This window comes from Mustela lutreola, chromosome 3 (assembly GCF_030435805.1).
Source record: "Mustela lutreola isolate mMusLut2 chromosome 3, mMusLut2.pri, whole genome shotgun sequence".
Taxonomy (NCBI): domain Eukaryota; kingdom Metazoa; phylum Chordata; class Mammalia; order Carnivora; family Mustelidae; genus Mustela; species Mustela lutreola.
This window is the reverse complement of record NC_081292.1, coordinates 18,264,049-18,281,217: the sequence shown is the minus strand read 5'-3', so window position 1 is coordinate 18,281,217 and position 17,169 is coordinate 18,264,049.

Genomic DNA, 17,169 nt, shown 5'->3' with positions numbered 1-17,169 from the left:
ATCCAGAAGAGAGAGGTTTTTCTACTCGTGCTATTCTACTCGGGGTTCCAGTTGTCATCCTACTCATAGCAAGATCATGGGAGAGTGAGGGTAGCCTGGAACAGCATTGAGCTCAATAGGGAATGGCACTGGTAAGAGCCAGGCAGCTGGACTGAGACGGCTGATTGGACTGGTCTCAGGGACAGCTGAAGTCCCCTGTGGAAATAAGAAAAAGGGAAAGAGCATGTGTGTGTGTGTGCATGTGTCTAGGAGAGGGGCTTGGGGTAGACACTCACCATCATGGATGCCGGCCGGCAATTCCTTGATGGGCTCTCAGGAACCAGGCAATTTAGAAACTGATGAAACCAGCAAAACTCATTTTGATTTACACTCACTGCTGTACAAAGTGTTACTGATGATTAGTCAACAGAGCAAGGAAGGCAGGAGCTGATGCTCTGTTTCAACCCTTTTATTTTCCATTTGTTTCATGTGGTTTAGCAAGAACATAATGAAGTGTTTACATATGCGTATATACAGAATATAGAATATATAACTATATGTAATAAATACATTATATTTAATACTCCTATATCACATATGTAAGGTAGATTATGCATATATTAATACAGTGGTAGGTACATAGAAAGTGCTCGATAAATATCTGTTGAACATTGGCCTATGAAGTCCACAAATCATCAACTATTCTTTGATTTTTCCATATTCAAATGGATTAATTTTCTACAAGTAACTGTTCACTGAAACCCCATCTCTACATAATCCTGGGCTGCCTGAGTGCCTCAGTTGGCTAAGCGTCTATCGTCAGATCAGGATATCTAGTCCTGAGACCAGGGGAAAGAACAACTGTTTTCCAGAATTAGTCTCAGTTCCATGGGGCAAGAAAGCAGTCACAGCAGAGGCTGTGCCCAAGGACAAGGCTTGCCATGGATCCTGGTAATTGGAAAGCATCAGACCAGATGTCAGATTGAAACACACATTTCACAACGTTATGTGTCTGTCAAATCATCACCTTATACATCACCTTAAATATATATCATTTTATTTGTTAAATACACCTCAATAAGCAAGCAAACAAACAAATAAATTGGAAAAATTGCAAATGTCAGGGACAGAAGAAAAAAGACTTCTTTAAAACAATAGAACAAAAAACAACAACAACAACAACAACAAAATAAAAACACAATAGAACAGGGACACCTGGGTGGCTCTGTTGGCCAAGTGCCTGCTTGCTTTCAGCTCAGGCTGTGATCCCAGGGTCCTTGCTCAGTGGGGAACCTGGTTCTCACTCCACCTTCTGCTTCCCATGCTTGCCCTCTCGCACTCTCTCTGACAAATAAATAAATAAAATCTTTTTTAAAAAATAAAAATAAAACAGTAGAAGAAATTAGCAAAACTTTTAACATTCATGGGCCTGGTCATGGTCCTAATAAGTGAAGACTTCTAGCAGCTAGCAGATTCCTTAAAATTCCTTTCAAAAAAATCTTAGAAGTATCCCTCTCCTCTTATCCAGCTGCCTCTAAGCAAGCCAGCGGTCATCACACACACACACACACACACACACACACACACACACAAGCAGGTGCACACTTAAACACACACACATAGTCTCGAGAACACACACACTTAACCTGTCATAGACTAAGTGTGGCTCACAGGTTGGAGTTCGGGGAAGGAGGCGTCGTACTTCTCTGCTTGAAAAATCAGTGGGTAGGAGAAGAATAAATGAAACAAGATGGGATTGGGAGGGAGACAAACCATAAGTGACTCTTAATCCCACAAAACAAACTGAGGGTTGCTGGGGGGAGGGGGTTTGGGAGAAGGGGGTGGGATTATGGACATTGGGGAGGGTATGTGCTTTGGTGAGTGCTGTGAAGTGTGTAAACCTGGCGATTCACAGACCTGTACCCCTGGGGATAAAAATATATGTTTATAAAAAATAAAAAATTAAAAAAAAAAAAAAGAAAAATCAGGTTGTATTTTGTCATTATAATATTTGTTATAAAATATTTCAGACTCATTAGGTTTAAAGTTATCCCTGGAATTTATACATTTATTTTTTAAAAATTCAAAAAGTCATTTCCAAGCTCAGGTAAGACCCAGGTCCCTAAATCAGTTTCACAGCCTCGGGAAAGGAGGGGCCATTTCCATGCTTCCTGTGAATTGGTAGAGTCCAGCAAAGAGGGTTTAAAGGAAGAGAGGCCTCACTGCACTCTAATTATTTGTGTTAGAGGAAAGAATGGAATTGTCAACCAGACAGAGCGGCCAGCAGGCAGAGACCTTTGTATGGCAGCGCGTTGGCCTCATTAGATAAAGACAGGAAGTGGCAGGAAATCAGAGAGTTTATTTTAACGATCCTATCCTGTCTTCCATTACACCGTAAACAGCCATCCCCTGTGGCCGGCCAGGCGACACCACCTTCCACAGCCTCGTGCGGCCACAGATGGGAGCCCCACACCAACCAGCCGCTGCTGGCAGAAGATAAGGAGGAAAGTGTGTCCATATGAGGTTTATTTATTTTATCAGAGGCAGCAACTGTCGGGGGAAGACTGTAAATGCCATGCACTTTATTCTGGACAGCCTGTCAACTTCAAAGAGGAGGTCTGAGGAGAAGAGTCTGGAATGGTCTCCCCCTCCTCCACGAAGCAAAGCCTCCCACCCCCACAGGTTAAGCCCAGCTTCTGTAGTGTGTCTGGGAAATGAAACATACACACCGTAGGCTGTGATTTTGTTGGCAGGTAGGAGTTGTTAAGAAGAACGCTGCTGCTTGAGAGGCTTAAGAGCTGCCAAGGCAGAAAACTCAGGGCACAGCGGACAAAAGCTGGAGTTTGTGTTAACCCTTGGCCCGTGATATTCCTGGCCTTTTTGCATTACTCACTTCAGGATATTTTAAGAAAGAGGACTGTGTTTTCTGACTGTAAATATGAGTGCAGCAGGTTGAACCAGGATACACCAAATATTTTTCTAACTGAGGGAGACCAATGTAGAATTTAGATGCCAACAAGATGACTAAACAGCCATTTGTCTCATATTTACTCATTTAGGGCTGATGGGAGTGGAAAGAAACAGCTGGTGTGAGCTATTTCTATGGGAATCAACAAGATACACCATGCCATAGGGGATTATTTTAAACCCAAGGTACATTATTGTCCCAGGTCTTTTACAGAGCCCTCACCCTTTGGAAGCTTCTTTGTCAATGTATATACACATACACAAAGAAGCTTTAACTGCTTTTCATGGGTGAGATTTTTTTTTTTTTTTTTTTTTTTGGTCAGCACTCTCTGCCTTTAAACCATAAAATACATCTGTGTGATAAGAAAGAAAAAAAGACTGTATTCAAAGTTAGAACTCAAGTTGCTTTTAAAAGAGCAATGAAAAAGAAAAAGGAATTTGAAAACAAAACAAAACAAAACCCTAGTCATATTGTGCTACATTCGCCCTTAATCGTCACAAGAACTGCCCTGTTTTTTGTTGTTTTTTTTGTTTGTTTGTTTTGATTTTAAGAAGTGGCCTGATAGGGCATCTGGGTGGCTCAGTCGCTAAGCATCTGCCTTCGGCTCAGGTTATGATCCCGGAGTCCTGGGATCGAATTCTGCATCAGGCTCCCTGCTCCATGGAGAGTCTGCTTCTCCCTCTGACCTTCTCCCCTCTCAGGCTCTCTCTCGCTGTCTCTCTCTCTCCAATAAATAAATAAAGTCTTTAAGAAAAAAAAAGAAAGAAAGAAAGAAAAGAACTGCCCTGTCAAGAAAGCGCTGTCCTCAGTTTTCATGTGAGATGGAGAATGACTGAGTGGCCTCCACTTTTTTCCACGAGCAGTTGGTAACTGCCTCACAAAAGCCTCCCAAGGCCCGAAGGCTTGAGCACACTGACTTTTCCATGACTAACACTTCCAGCACCAGGGCCAGCCTTGGAGTCTCCCCACCGCTAGGGAAATAGCCAGCTTGGATTCTCTGGAGGAAGGGTTTCAGGTAGTGCCACTTTGTATTTCCTTTACTAGTTGAGGAACCTTGATCCAAAAACACAATTCTAAGGAAAGGTCTCTGTTCTCATAGAATTTTAGAGCCAAAAGCCATTTTGAGGGGAGAGCGGGCTTCAAAGCCAGTATCCTTTTAAATGGGGATAGCCTCAAGATGGAGCAAATTGCCTGGCATTTAAACGCTCCATTGATGTTAATTAATTAATACCAATGGCCTTTTTTTTCAGATCCCTGTAGCTTTCATTTCCAATACTGGTTCTCATTATTCAAGATTCTTGCCGTGGCCATGGAAGGGTATTGTGCAGGTATTGGGTATCTGCTTTTTACATTTTTTTTTTCTTTGCCAAATCCCTGCTGGTTGTCTTATGTCACACTTGTTATGGTGGTGGTTCTGTTTGTTTGTGTTTTTGTGTTATCTGTTTCTTTCTCCCAAAGACTAGCCCAGGAAAAACATAGTCGATGTCTTTTCTTAACTGCGGCATCCTGACGTCAAGCTCCTCCACTGCCAGGACTCACACACTCATTCACACACACACACACACACACACATTCAGGACTCCTGCGAGGGACTGCCCTCTGGACTTCGGTCATCCTCAGGAATCTATTACCTACCACATCCCCCAAGGAGGAAAATTTACTCTTTTGAAGGCAATTCTTAAAAGCTGCAAAAAATCTCATGTCTCCCCATCTTCACTCCCAACATGTCTTTCCTGATGACATTTCAGTGCTGTGCTTGGCTCTATTTCTTAGAAGGCCCTTTGAGATTACTTTCATGGTACAACCTTAGGGAGAAATTAAATGTTTCGGCCAAGGTCTCCAATACAGCAGTAACAGAAATAAGGTGAGCACCCAGGTCTTCTGACTTCCAGGTCCATTCAATTTTTTACTACCTCAAACTGAAGGTCTTTGGTCCAGGAGACCTAACATTCTCAGAGGGAGAGGCAAAAAACAAAACAAAACAAAACAAAAAAAAGGCAATACGAACAACAATAATCACATTGTACAATGATTTCTCTAGAGTTATAAATGTCTACCATGTTACTCAATGAAATAAACTGGTGCCAAATCAAATAGCATGAGCAGCTGTGCCCAGATGCGATCAGAGGGTAACGACAGAAATGATGCAACCTCAAGAAAACTGTAAAGCAATTGTGAGATTGATCAGAGGGCCAGGGAGATACGAGAATGGTGGTGACCCAAGAATTCCTGATGGGAAAGAGCTTAATGAGAGCTTAGCATCTACGATATCTAAAAAAAAAAAAGAAAGAAAAAAATCCACTACAACCACAAGGTACACCTGCTTTCCCATAAATAGCATCATTGCTTACATTGTAGCCGTTGTCCAAAGTACCTGTCCCTTTCCATTGTCCAAGCTCTACCTTTCCCTCAAGATTATATTTTGCCCCATAAAAAATTCCCTGAGTCTTGGCCCACAGTTTTCCACCTTACTCCTGAAACCTTAGTCTGTGCTTTGACCTTGCTTAAAAACCCTTTCTTTTTCCCAAAAAATATTCTGTGTATTATTTTCCCCAGTTGGCTGGAAACCCCTATGCCTTCTTCTAATCACTTGGGTTTTTTCCCAAACAGCTTAATACAACACATTTTTTTTAAGAGTGTATTTGAAAGAGAGAGTAAGTGGGAGGCAGAGGGAGATAGAATCAGAAGCATACTTCATGCTGAGGATAGAGCCCAACAGGGAGCTGGATCCCACAAATGCAAGATCAAGCCCGGAGTGGAAACCTAGAGGCAGACACTTAACCAACTGAGCCATCCAGGCACTCCAATACATTTCTGATAATGACCTGACTCAGGGGTCAGGGAGGAAAGTTACGTGGCAGTTACAGTAAGAGGTAGGGAACATTCTGGATGTCTCAGAGGTGTGGGACCTGCATTTGTAGTCGGTCTCTCCTTGCATCCCTCACTCCTCCATGTAGAAAGTCATCCATGGCCATGAGAGCTCTGCCTGAAATTCTTGAATAAACCAGGAACTTATTCTACCCTAAGGGCAAAGACTTACTATACATTCAGGTATACAGATGCTCCATTAAAACTATAGAGCAAAAATTATTTACAATTATAATATTTAATGAGTCTGAAATTGGAATATAGGATCAGAGAATGTTTTTTACCCCCCTAATTTTTAAATATATGTTTCAGTGAGGGTGTCTGGGTGGCTCAGTTTGTTAAGTGACTGCCTTTGGCTCAGGTCATGGTCCTGGAGTCTCAGAATCGAGTCCCGCATTGGGCTCACTGCTCAGTGGGGAGTCTGCTTCTCCCTCTGACCTCTCCCCTCTCATGCTCTCTCTTTCATTCTCTCTCTCAAATGAATAAACAAAATCTTTTTTTTAAAAATCTATGTTTTTGCAACATGGGGGCTTAAGTGGGTAGGAGAAGAATCAATGAAACAAGATGGGATTGGGAGGGAGACAAACCATAAGTGACTCTTAATCTCACAAAACAAACTGAGGGTTGCTGGGGATGGACATTGGGGAGAGTATGTGCTTTGGTGAGTGCTGTGAAGTGTGTAAACCTGGCGATTCACAGACCTGTACCCCTGGGGATAAAAATATATGTTTTTAAAAAATAAAAAATTAAAAAAAAAAAGAAAAAAAAATCTATGTTTTGGCAGGAATGCATGACCTTAAAAAAAAATTCAGCTTTTAGAATGACCAGCATCTGGAGCACTGACAACACCAAAGTAAATTGACAGTAAAAAGATTAGTGGTTATCAAGGTTGGAAGAGAATAATAAAAAGGTAGAACACAAAGAATTTTTAAGGCAGTGAAAGTACTCCGCCTGATGCTGTAATGACAGATGTATGTTCTCCTACGTTTAACCAACCCATAGAATGTACAACATGCAAAGCAAATGATATTTTGAACTACAGACTTGGGGTAATAATGAGGTGCCAAATGCTGGCAAAGACATGGAACAACATGAACTCTTATTCATTGTTGATGGAAATATGGAATGGTACAGTCACTTTGAAAGACATTTTGGAGTTTTCTTACAAATCCAAATATACTCTTATCATATAATCCAGCAATCAGACTCCTTGGTATTCACCCAAAGAAGTTCAAAACTTAGGTCTGTAGAAAAGCCTGCACATCGATGTTTATAGCAACTTTATTCATATCTGCCAAAACCTGGATGCAAGCAATGTATCCTTTAGTAGGTGATGGATAAATAAACTGTGGTACATCTGGACAATGGAATATTATGCAGCCCTGAAAATGAGCTACCAGGACAGGGAAAGACTCAAAGGAAACTTAACTGCAAGTTACTAGGTAAAAGAAGCCATTGAAAATCTTTACACATTGGGTGATTTCAATTAGTGCATGTATGTGCACACATACATGGAAAGACAAAACTAAGGAGATGGTAAAAAGATTAGTGGTTGCCAGAGTTAGGAAGGAGAGGAATAAATGGGCAGAGAACAGAAGATTTGGGGGTCAGTGAAACTACTCTGCTTGATTCCATAATGATGAATACATGTTCTCACACATGTATTCAAACCCCCAGAAGGTGCAACAGGAAGAGGAAATTGTATGATGAACTACAGACTTGGGCTGATAATGATATGTCAGTGTAGGTTCATGGATGGCAACAATGTATCACTCTGACAAGGGAGATAGGAGGAAGGTTGCCCATGTGTCAGGGGCAGGAGGTGTATGGAACATCTTTACCTTTCCTTCAGTTTTGCTGTGAGCCTCAAACTTCTCCAATAATAATAATAATAACAATAACAATAATAATAATAATAAAGTCTCATCTTTAAGGAAAGACACACAAAACATAAACGTTAGTTATGTTGATATGCCTGCTGAAGTATGTGGGGGGGCATCCACTGCTATCTGCATGCAACTAATCTTGAAGTACACCAAGATGGATGAATAGACACAGATGGGTCTGTGACAGGTGTGCAAGAAGAGCACAATGCTGATTATTGACCCTGAGAGGTAGGTTAATAGATGTTCCCTGTAAAAACTCACCTTTCAATCTTTTTGAAAATATTTATAACCAATGTTGAGAAAAAAATCTAATTATGATGTAAAAAGGCAATAAACATAGGCATTCTCCTATTTTACTTCTATTTTAGGCATACTCCTATTTTACTTTTAGAAGCAAACACTTTAGAAGCAAAGTGTAATCTTTCAATAAAGCCCATGCACGTGTGTGTGTGCACATACATGCACTAAGAGTCTGAAAAATTCCATGTGTTAGTAAAACCAGCTAATATTGACTAGGTTCAAAAGCTATCTTGATCAGACTAAAATGTGTTCATCTCACCTATCCCCTGCCTTCTGTATGCCTGGTGAAGGAAGTCCCTATCTACATGGGGCAGAGGGCACATTTTGAAAATAATAACTCAGCAGAAGCTTAAATAAAAATATTTGATGTGCCAAAAAAGTTTACTTTTTTTCCTATTATAAATGCAACAAATACTAGCTATAGAAGAAAACAGATGATATGGGAAAACAGAAAAAAACAGCAAGGCCTGCTCAGCCTCTTTCCAGGGAAAAATCTGGAGACAAATGCTAAGATCAAGCCCCTACATTTCACAAAGAAATCTCAAAATAGCATCTCATTTTACATTATGACTAAAAAATAGCAAGATGAGGACAATGGTTAAAAGAAGAAATCCACTTGGAAGGTCAAGGACAACCCTGTTTGAGAGCTAACATTTATTCGGGATTTACAATGTGCCAGGCACCCTCCTGAGAATATTGCATGTACTGACTCATTTTACCTTTGCAACTGAGCCACCCAAGTGTGCCCCTTTTCTTCTTATATGTCTTTTTTTTTCCCCCAGGTGGGCCGAAACGTCATTAGAGATAATATTTATTTCTTCTAAAGCACCTAACACAGAAGGACTGGCTTTTTTGCAAATTTTATTTTTGTTGGGGTTTTTTTCATACCAAATTTATCTTTGACAGAATATATGAGGATGTATATACTGGTAAGTTTGGGACATAAGTGATGGAAGACATTTCCAAAAAAATTATAGTAAAGGGTAAAAAATGGAAGGAAACCCAAAAAACGTAAGTATCATAAATTGACCTACAGAGTAAATCTACCAGAGCTTTATTAAAAAAAAATTCTATTTATTTCTTTGAGAGTGATCAAAAGTGAGAGGGATCACAGAGGGAGAGGGAGAAACAGACTCACTGCTGAGCAAGGAGCCTGATGCGGGGCTCAATCCCAGGATCCTGAGATCAGGACCTGAGCCAAAGGCAGATGCCTAACCAACTGAATCACCTAAGGGCCCTATTTCTCTTGCTGCCATGCTAAGTCTGTGCCACCAGCAGCTGGTATGTTCTCACATCCCTGATGTCACACTGCCTCCCTAGCCCTAAACATCATGTCCTATCTGGGAATGCTGCTCAAGAGATCTAATTGAGGGCATTTTGGAAAATAAAAAACTAGATAAAGAAAATAAGATGTCAATCATCCTATGTGTTTTTTTTCTGCTTATGTATATCCTCACTGTCCTTATAAAACAATCATAGAAGCTATCACAATTTTACATTGCCCTGTGGGTTATCATGTGCTTATAAATGGTGTAAGTTATGTCCAATAGATTATTATACTTCCATCATTTCCCTCTTAGTCTATATGCAGATTCTTTCAGTCTTTCCTATTATACAGAATACCGTGATGCATGCACTCATCAAAATTTCAACATTTCCTCAACACACATTCTGAGAAATACAATGACCAGGGTCAAGGTCGAGTGTTTCTCTTCAGACACTTGATGAATATTGGCTTTTTCCAGACTGCCTTCAGAAAAAGCCCAAAGATTCTCCTAGCACGATATGCTGGTCACACTTTTCAGATTATTAAGTATTTTTTAATTTTTTCAAAGCTGATAGTTGAAAATTAGAAAATTATATGTACCCCTAGATGCATATTTCTATATGCATAGAAAGCACATGCAATATGCTTATTGCAGCATCATTTGCAGTAGCCAAGGTATGAAAGCAGCCCAAGTATCCATCAATAGGTGAATGGATAAAGAAGTGGTATTTGTGTATACATACATATATAATGGAATATTATTCAAATATTACTCATATATATAGAATATCACACACACATATATATAATGGAATATTACTCAGCCATAAAAAAGAATGAGATCTTGTCATTTGCAACATGGATGGGAGGATGAGTGAAACAGATGAAAGGATTAAAAAAGAAAATGAGAAAATTATTGTTTTTATTTGCATTGTTTGATTGATAATGGTGGCAAATATATTCAAAAGGGTACTAGGCATATGCACATCTATGAATTACTTCTTCAGGTATTTTAGCTATTTTTTATAATAATGTAGGTATTTTTTCCAATATAGCAGAGATATTCTTTCCCTATGTTAGTCTGAATAAATATTTCCCACCATTACTTTTCATTTGCATCTACATTTCAGTTGTTTAGAATATGTTGCAACATAGAAAATATATAATTTACACACATACACACAAAATGCACCCATCAGAAATGTCCAGATCGGTGAGCTTTGAGCAATGCATATTTATTTATTTATTTATTTATTTTTTTATTTTTTATTTTTTATAAACATATATTTTTTATATACATATATTTTTATCCCCAGGTCTGTGAATCACCAGGTTTACACACTTCACAGCACTCACCAAATCACATACCCTCCCCAATGTCCATAATCCCACCCCCTTCTCCCCAACCCCCTCCCCCCGGCAACCCTCAGTTTGTTTTGTGAGATTAAGAGTCACTTATGGTTTGTCTCCCTCCCAATCCCATCTTGTTTCATTTATTCTTCTACCCACTTGATACAAATGTAGTGATCCAAAGGGACACATGCACCCGAATGTTTATAGCAGCAATGTCCACAATAGCCAAACTATGGAAAGAACCTAGATGTCCATCAACAGATGAATGGATCAAGAAGATGTGGTATATATACACAATGGAATACTATGCAGCCATCAAAAGAAATGAAATCTTGCCATTTGCAACAACATGGATGGAACTAGAGCGTATCATGCTTAGCGAAATAAGTCAAGCAGAGCAATGCATAAATTTATGTAATTACCACCCTAATTAAGGCAGAGATTCATTCCATCTTCACAAAAGTTTTCTCAGCACCCTTTTGCAGGCAGTTCTTCTCTACCGCAGCCCTAGAAACCACCGGTTTGCTTCCTGTTGCTCTAGATTGATTTCACCTTTTCCAGAATTTCATATAAATGGAATCCTATAGAATGTGTGACCCTTTCTTTCTTTCTTCTTTGGCTCAGTTTATTGCTTTTAAGTTTCATCCATAATATCAATATTATCGGTAATTCATTCCTTTTTATTTGTATTTGTTACAAAGCACTCTACTTCAAAATGCTAAATTTTATTATTCTCTATTTCATAAAGAATCTGTTACATTCTTTTCCAAGATTTTGTTTTAAATTTTCTTGGCTTCCTACATAATATATATTTTAGACATGGGTCCTTCTTTTGAGTCTTCAGAATAATATGCATCTCCCCTTTCTATATATTTCTCATGTTCAAATTTTTTTTTGTTTTTTGTTTTGCTTTGCTTCATTTTAATTAATTTTGAAAGAAGGAAAGATGTACCCAGACATGCCAGCGAATCTCTGCGTGAATTACCCTTGGCTTCTCTCACTGCTCATTTGCTGTTAGTTCAATCTTACGTCCTGATTAATAGGTGAGGTGAAGAGGGAGGGTAAGGGGGGGGAGTAGTTTGATAGTTTTTATTTTGACCCCATTCCCAGTCATGAAGTCACCTGCTTTAACTCTGGTAACTTGAAACAGGATTGTGTCTAATGTCTAGTACCTGATTCTTTATCATTCTGCCTAAAATCCCCAGCACGTCATCAAACCAGATTCCCATTTCTGCATTGCCCCATTCCCTACCTAATTAACTTCCAAAATTTCTTTATTATGGAGACCTAGCTCCCCAGATTCAATGTTTTATTGTTTTATATAAAAGGAAGATAAGGATGATATAAGTCTATGGGCTCGTGTAGTACACAAGTATGCAACAAAGGTTGCGGGAACACAGGAGTATGAAGAAAAACACTCTAACTCCAAAACATAGAACTGGAAATTAGAGGAGTAACTGCATAATTTCTTTTGTTCTTCCTGGTTGAAACAGGATTTGAATCCAGATCAGTTTGACTACAACATTCAAGCTCCCTACAGCAGACACTGCTTCTAGAAGCTGATCCATTTTTGTAAAAAAAGAACCCAAAATTTTCCATCTCATTTATACTACAAGTTAGACAAAAGAGAAAGATGTGTTCCTAGCCCTCAATGGTGCAAACGCCTACCTATAAAATAAAACAACTTGCATGGTAAGTTCTAGAGTAGAGATAAGATAAAGGAATACATTTCTTAACATGATTATTAGACGATCCGTTGTCATGATACAATAAACTCCTCTTGGTACAGTCCACTATAAAGAGTGGGTATTTGGAGGGTGCCTGGGGGCTCAGTGGGTTAAAGCCTCTGCCTTCGGCTCAGGTCATGATCTCAGGGTCCTGGGATCGAGCCCTGCATCGGGCTCTCTGCTCAGCGGAGAGTCTGTTTCCTCCTCTCTCTCTCTCTCTCTCTGCCTACCTCTCTGCTTACTTGTGATCTCTGTCTGTCAAATAAATAAATAAAATCGTAAAAAAAAAAAAAAAAAAAAGAGTGGGTATTTGGGGTAAATAAGAGCTGCAGCACATTAGGTGTGGTCTGCTTCATGCCGAGACAGCAGGAGGATCACTCCCTTTGGTCTGGACACTACAGCCCTGTTAATTCAGCCCCAGATCAAATTATCCTCTTGGCAGCCTCAACACACTGGTGACTCATGTTGGGCTGGCAGTCAGCTGAAATCGCTAATCCCTCTCACACGTGCAGCTGTTTAGCCATATCTCCCCCATCCTGGCCTGGTGGGTTGCTTCTCAGAGACTGAGTGCTACGTTCTCATTTTCCCCTAAACCATCTCATTTGCAAGGATGCACATTTCACACATGGCATAATCGTCATGACATAGGGATGAAACAAGCTTAAACTGCTATTCGTTTGCCCTGTAAGCTTGAAAGTCTGAGTCAGAAAAAGAAGCAAGAAATTAGGAAGAATGTCAGTGTCCCCCAACCTCGCAAGTCTAATAAATCAACATTTTCATCTGTCTCCCCCGAATATAAAGATGATACAAATTCTCTGTCCCTGTATTTTCCCTGTAAAGGTCCCAGCTAAGAATCCTTGGGAATTTTTTTTTAATTAATTTATTTGACAGAGAGAGAGAGATCACAAGTAGGCAGAGAGAGAGAGGGAAGCAGAGCTGAGAGCCCTATGCAGGGCTTGATCCCAGGACCCTGAGATTGTGACCTGAGCTGAAGGCAGAGGCTTAACCCACTGAGCCACCCAGGCACCTCCCCCTGCCTTTGGGGAATTCTTAAACACAAGGCAGAGAGGTACTCTAGGCCCTCTAAGCTGGTCACCTACTCCAAATCAAATATGATTCTAAATGTCTGCGTGTCCCCCCGGGAAAGATGTCTTCTTTCAAAATGAATAGGCCATGCTAAGGGGGAACTCACCTTATCTGAGCATCTGCTATATTTATTCAGGTTTAAACCCTTTCTTTAAACATGCTATTTATTTCATTGTCATGACAACCTTGTAAGTTACACATGACTCTCCTTGTTTTATGGCGACAGAGCTAGAGGTTCACAGAGAATAAGGATATTATCCTTGTTTTAACTGAAAAAAAAAAAAAAAAAAAAAAGGAGCCAGGGTATGACCATCAAAGTGTCTGGAATTAAGGCTTAGTCTATTCAACAAACCATATAGATATCCCTTGCCAGTGCATAGATAGCAGCCAACTCCAAGAGGGAGGGTCTAGGGTGGAAAAAATGAAAAGACACTCACTCAGAAGGGTAGATAAATGAGGTAGTATGCTTACTTTGGTCTTGGTTTCTACAGCAATGCCAAAGTCATAATAGACATTCAAGAAATCCTTGAAAATTAATAAATAGCCAGGAAATGGTCAGGTATTTTCAATTTTCTTATCAAACCAGTAACTTTCAATTAATCAGCAGAAATGTCTTAAGTTCTTACTGTATATTCAATACCTCCTGGTGTATCATGAGTATATGATGATCTAAGACAATCTGATTTGAGTGAAACCCAATATACATGACCAATATTCTCCAATTTAATCAAGTAGCAAAAATCAGCATAATACTGATTGTTCATGCTACAAGTATTTAGAGATAGAGTGCTTGAAAGGATTTGGGGGAACATATCTACAGCTCACATGACATAGTGCTCACATGATGTGAGCCTAAAAGGACAGATAGAAAAATTAGTGCTTTTTAGGAAAGAAACACATTATTAGGAAGGGAGGCAGAGGTACAGAATGGGGAAAAGGAGAAACAGAGGCATTGGAGTGACAGAAAATGATTGTAAGTTAAGGCAATGTTAGTAGCTGTAACAAACAGAAATGTATCATGCATGAGAAAGCTTACTGGGAGCTTTTTAGACCAGATCCAGAAGTGATACTCAACATATTAACACTCACATTCCATTGACAGGAACTCAAATATTCAATCACACCAAACTGCAAGGCAGAGTGGAAAGTGTTGTCTTTCTGTGTATACAGGAAGAGGAGGAAGTGGTTTTGGTGAATAACTAGCCACTCTCTGCAATCGAAATGAACTAATTTGGCAAAAAAAAAAAAAAAAAAAAAAAAAAAATCACATAGAGCTCAAGATAGAGACCTGATCTCTGTGCAATTTTACAATGGAGCTAAAACCCTTGATGAAATATTCATAAGGTTGGCTTTTAAGGGGGCAAAATGAATAAGGAATATAAAATTGCACTGAAAACTCAATGGATTTCCTGATTTGGGTTTGACTTCACCTCTTAGATGCCAAGAAATTGTTATGCTGCTACCGTACATAAAGAAGATGGAGAATACAGCAATACCTTCAAGAATCAATGTAGTCCAAAGCAGTTTGGACTGGGGAAAATAGGAATAATCCTTTTAGGACTACTCCCCATGATTCCAAGAATTTGCCAGCTATATGTTAGGTACTAGTTAAATATTTGTTGGGTTGATGAATAGGGTCTTATTTTCTTAGTGCCCAGAAAATGTATATCAAGGTCATATTTGGAAAAGAGAATTCTGTGAGTGAAGATATAAGACAGAACAGAGGATGAGAGAGAGGGAGAGGAAAAAAAAAAAAAAAGAAGACAAAATATAGAAGGATCAGTGATTGTTACTTTACTTTATGACTGTGAGTTTTGTATACACATTATAATGTTTCATAATGATAGCTAAATTAGGAGGGATGTATTATTATATTCATTTTGTAGAAAAGGTAACAAAAGTCTATAAATTTATGTCAGTTGGACAAGTTAGCACTGTCGATCATTGACAGAACTAGACTGAATCTGAATCAGATTCCAAATCCATGCTTTGCCCCCGATCCTCACTACAGCTATTAATTAACAAGGTAAGGAAAAGACTGGAGAATTCATCATTATTTAAAAAAAAAAAAAATGTCGTGGGGCGCCTGGGTGGCTCAGTCATTTAAGTGTCTGCCTTTGTCTTAGGTCGTGATCTCAGGGTCCTGGGATGGAGTCCGGCATCAGGCTCCATGCTCAGTGGGGAGCTGGCTTCTCCATCTCCCTCTACCACTCCCCCAGCTTGTGCTCTCCCTCTCAAAATAAAATCTTTTTTAAAAAATGTCTTATGCTACAGAGGAGAAAATTAGAGAGAAAGGAAGAACTGTGTCTTGCCCAGGGTCAGAGAACTTTAATGGCAGAGCCAGACCTAGAAAACTCAGATCCCCCAATTTATGGTCCCACTACAAAAGTTTCAACTAGGGAACTGCTTTTTAAAACAGCATGTAGTGCTATAAAGTCATACTCTCCTTGGCAATATACATCTAGAAATTTCCCTAAATTTATGCTTCCCACTGTGGGTTTTTGTGGCAGAATTATACCCCAAAGTAGAACTGAATCAGTAAGTAGTACCTGAACTATGTTTTACTGAGTGAGGTGAAATGGGCACTGAGTAAAAGGAATGGTCAGTTGTATAAGATCAGGATTCCTAATTGAGTTACAGAAGTGATCACCTGATATAGTGGAAAAGAACCCAAGCGGAGAGTTAAAAGATCTGACTCTTCAAACCTGAGTGACCCTGGCTACCTCTGTGACCCTAGCTCTCACATCCTCTATTTCAGTAGCTGGATATACTTCATCTCTTTCACAATAATCCCATAAGATGAGTACCTAACATTTTCAAAAACCAAGGTTCAGAGACATTGTGTTGATGAACATCTATAGGTTAGAGATTAGGTTCCAGGGGTCTTGACTATCAGTTTTAAATAAAACATTGTGCCCGGAGTACCAAGTACAGTCGCCATCAGCATCACCTGAGACTATATTAGAAATGCCACTTATCAGCATCTCCCAGACTTCCTGAATCAGAATATTTGGGGCTGGGCCCTGGAATCTGTGTTTTAGCAAGCCTCCTATGTAGTTCTGATTTGAGAAGCATGGCATCACTGTGATTTGGCATGGACATCATCACATGTTAAATGATATAGAGAAGGGAACCCAAGATATAAGCCAGATGGAAAGGTAAAGTTCAGGAAAAAGAGGCACTGAATCAAGAGTGAGAAGATGGGGGCACCTGGGTGGCTCAGTGGGTTAAACCACTGCCTTCAGCTCAGGTCATGATCTCAGGGTCCTGGGATCGAGTCCCGCATCAGGCTCTCTGCTCAGCCGGGAGCCTGCTTCCTTCTCTCTCTCTCTCTCTGCCTGCCTCTCTGTCTACTTGTGATCTCTGTCTGTCAAATTAAAAAAAAAAAAAAAAAAGAGTGAGAAGATGGGATGATGATGCATGGAGTCCAGTAATTGCCTGGAATGCAACCCATTAGTTTGGGATTAATTTGAACTTTTTGTTTGGAAATAAGTATAAATTCTCAGGAAGTTGCAAGAATAGTACAGGCAAGTCCCATTAGCCCTTGGTCCAGTTTTCCCAATATTTATATTTTAAATAACTATAGAGAAATATGATTACCAGGAAGTTGATTTTGGTACAATGTGTGTGTTTAGTTCTATCTCATACTTATCACATGTGTAGAAACATGTAAACATCACTTACCGCAAAGATCTTCTCAAGTTATACCCTCTTGCCATCCCATACACTTGTCAA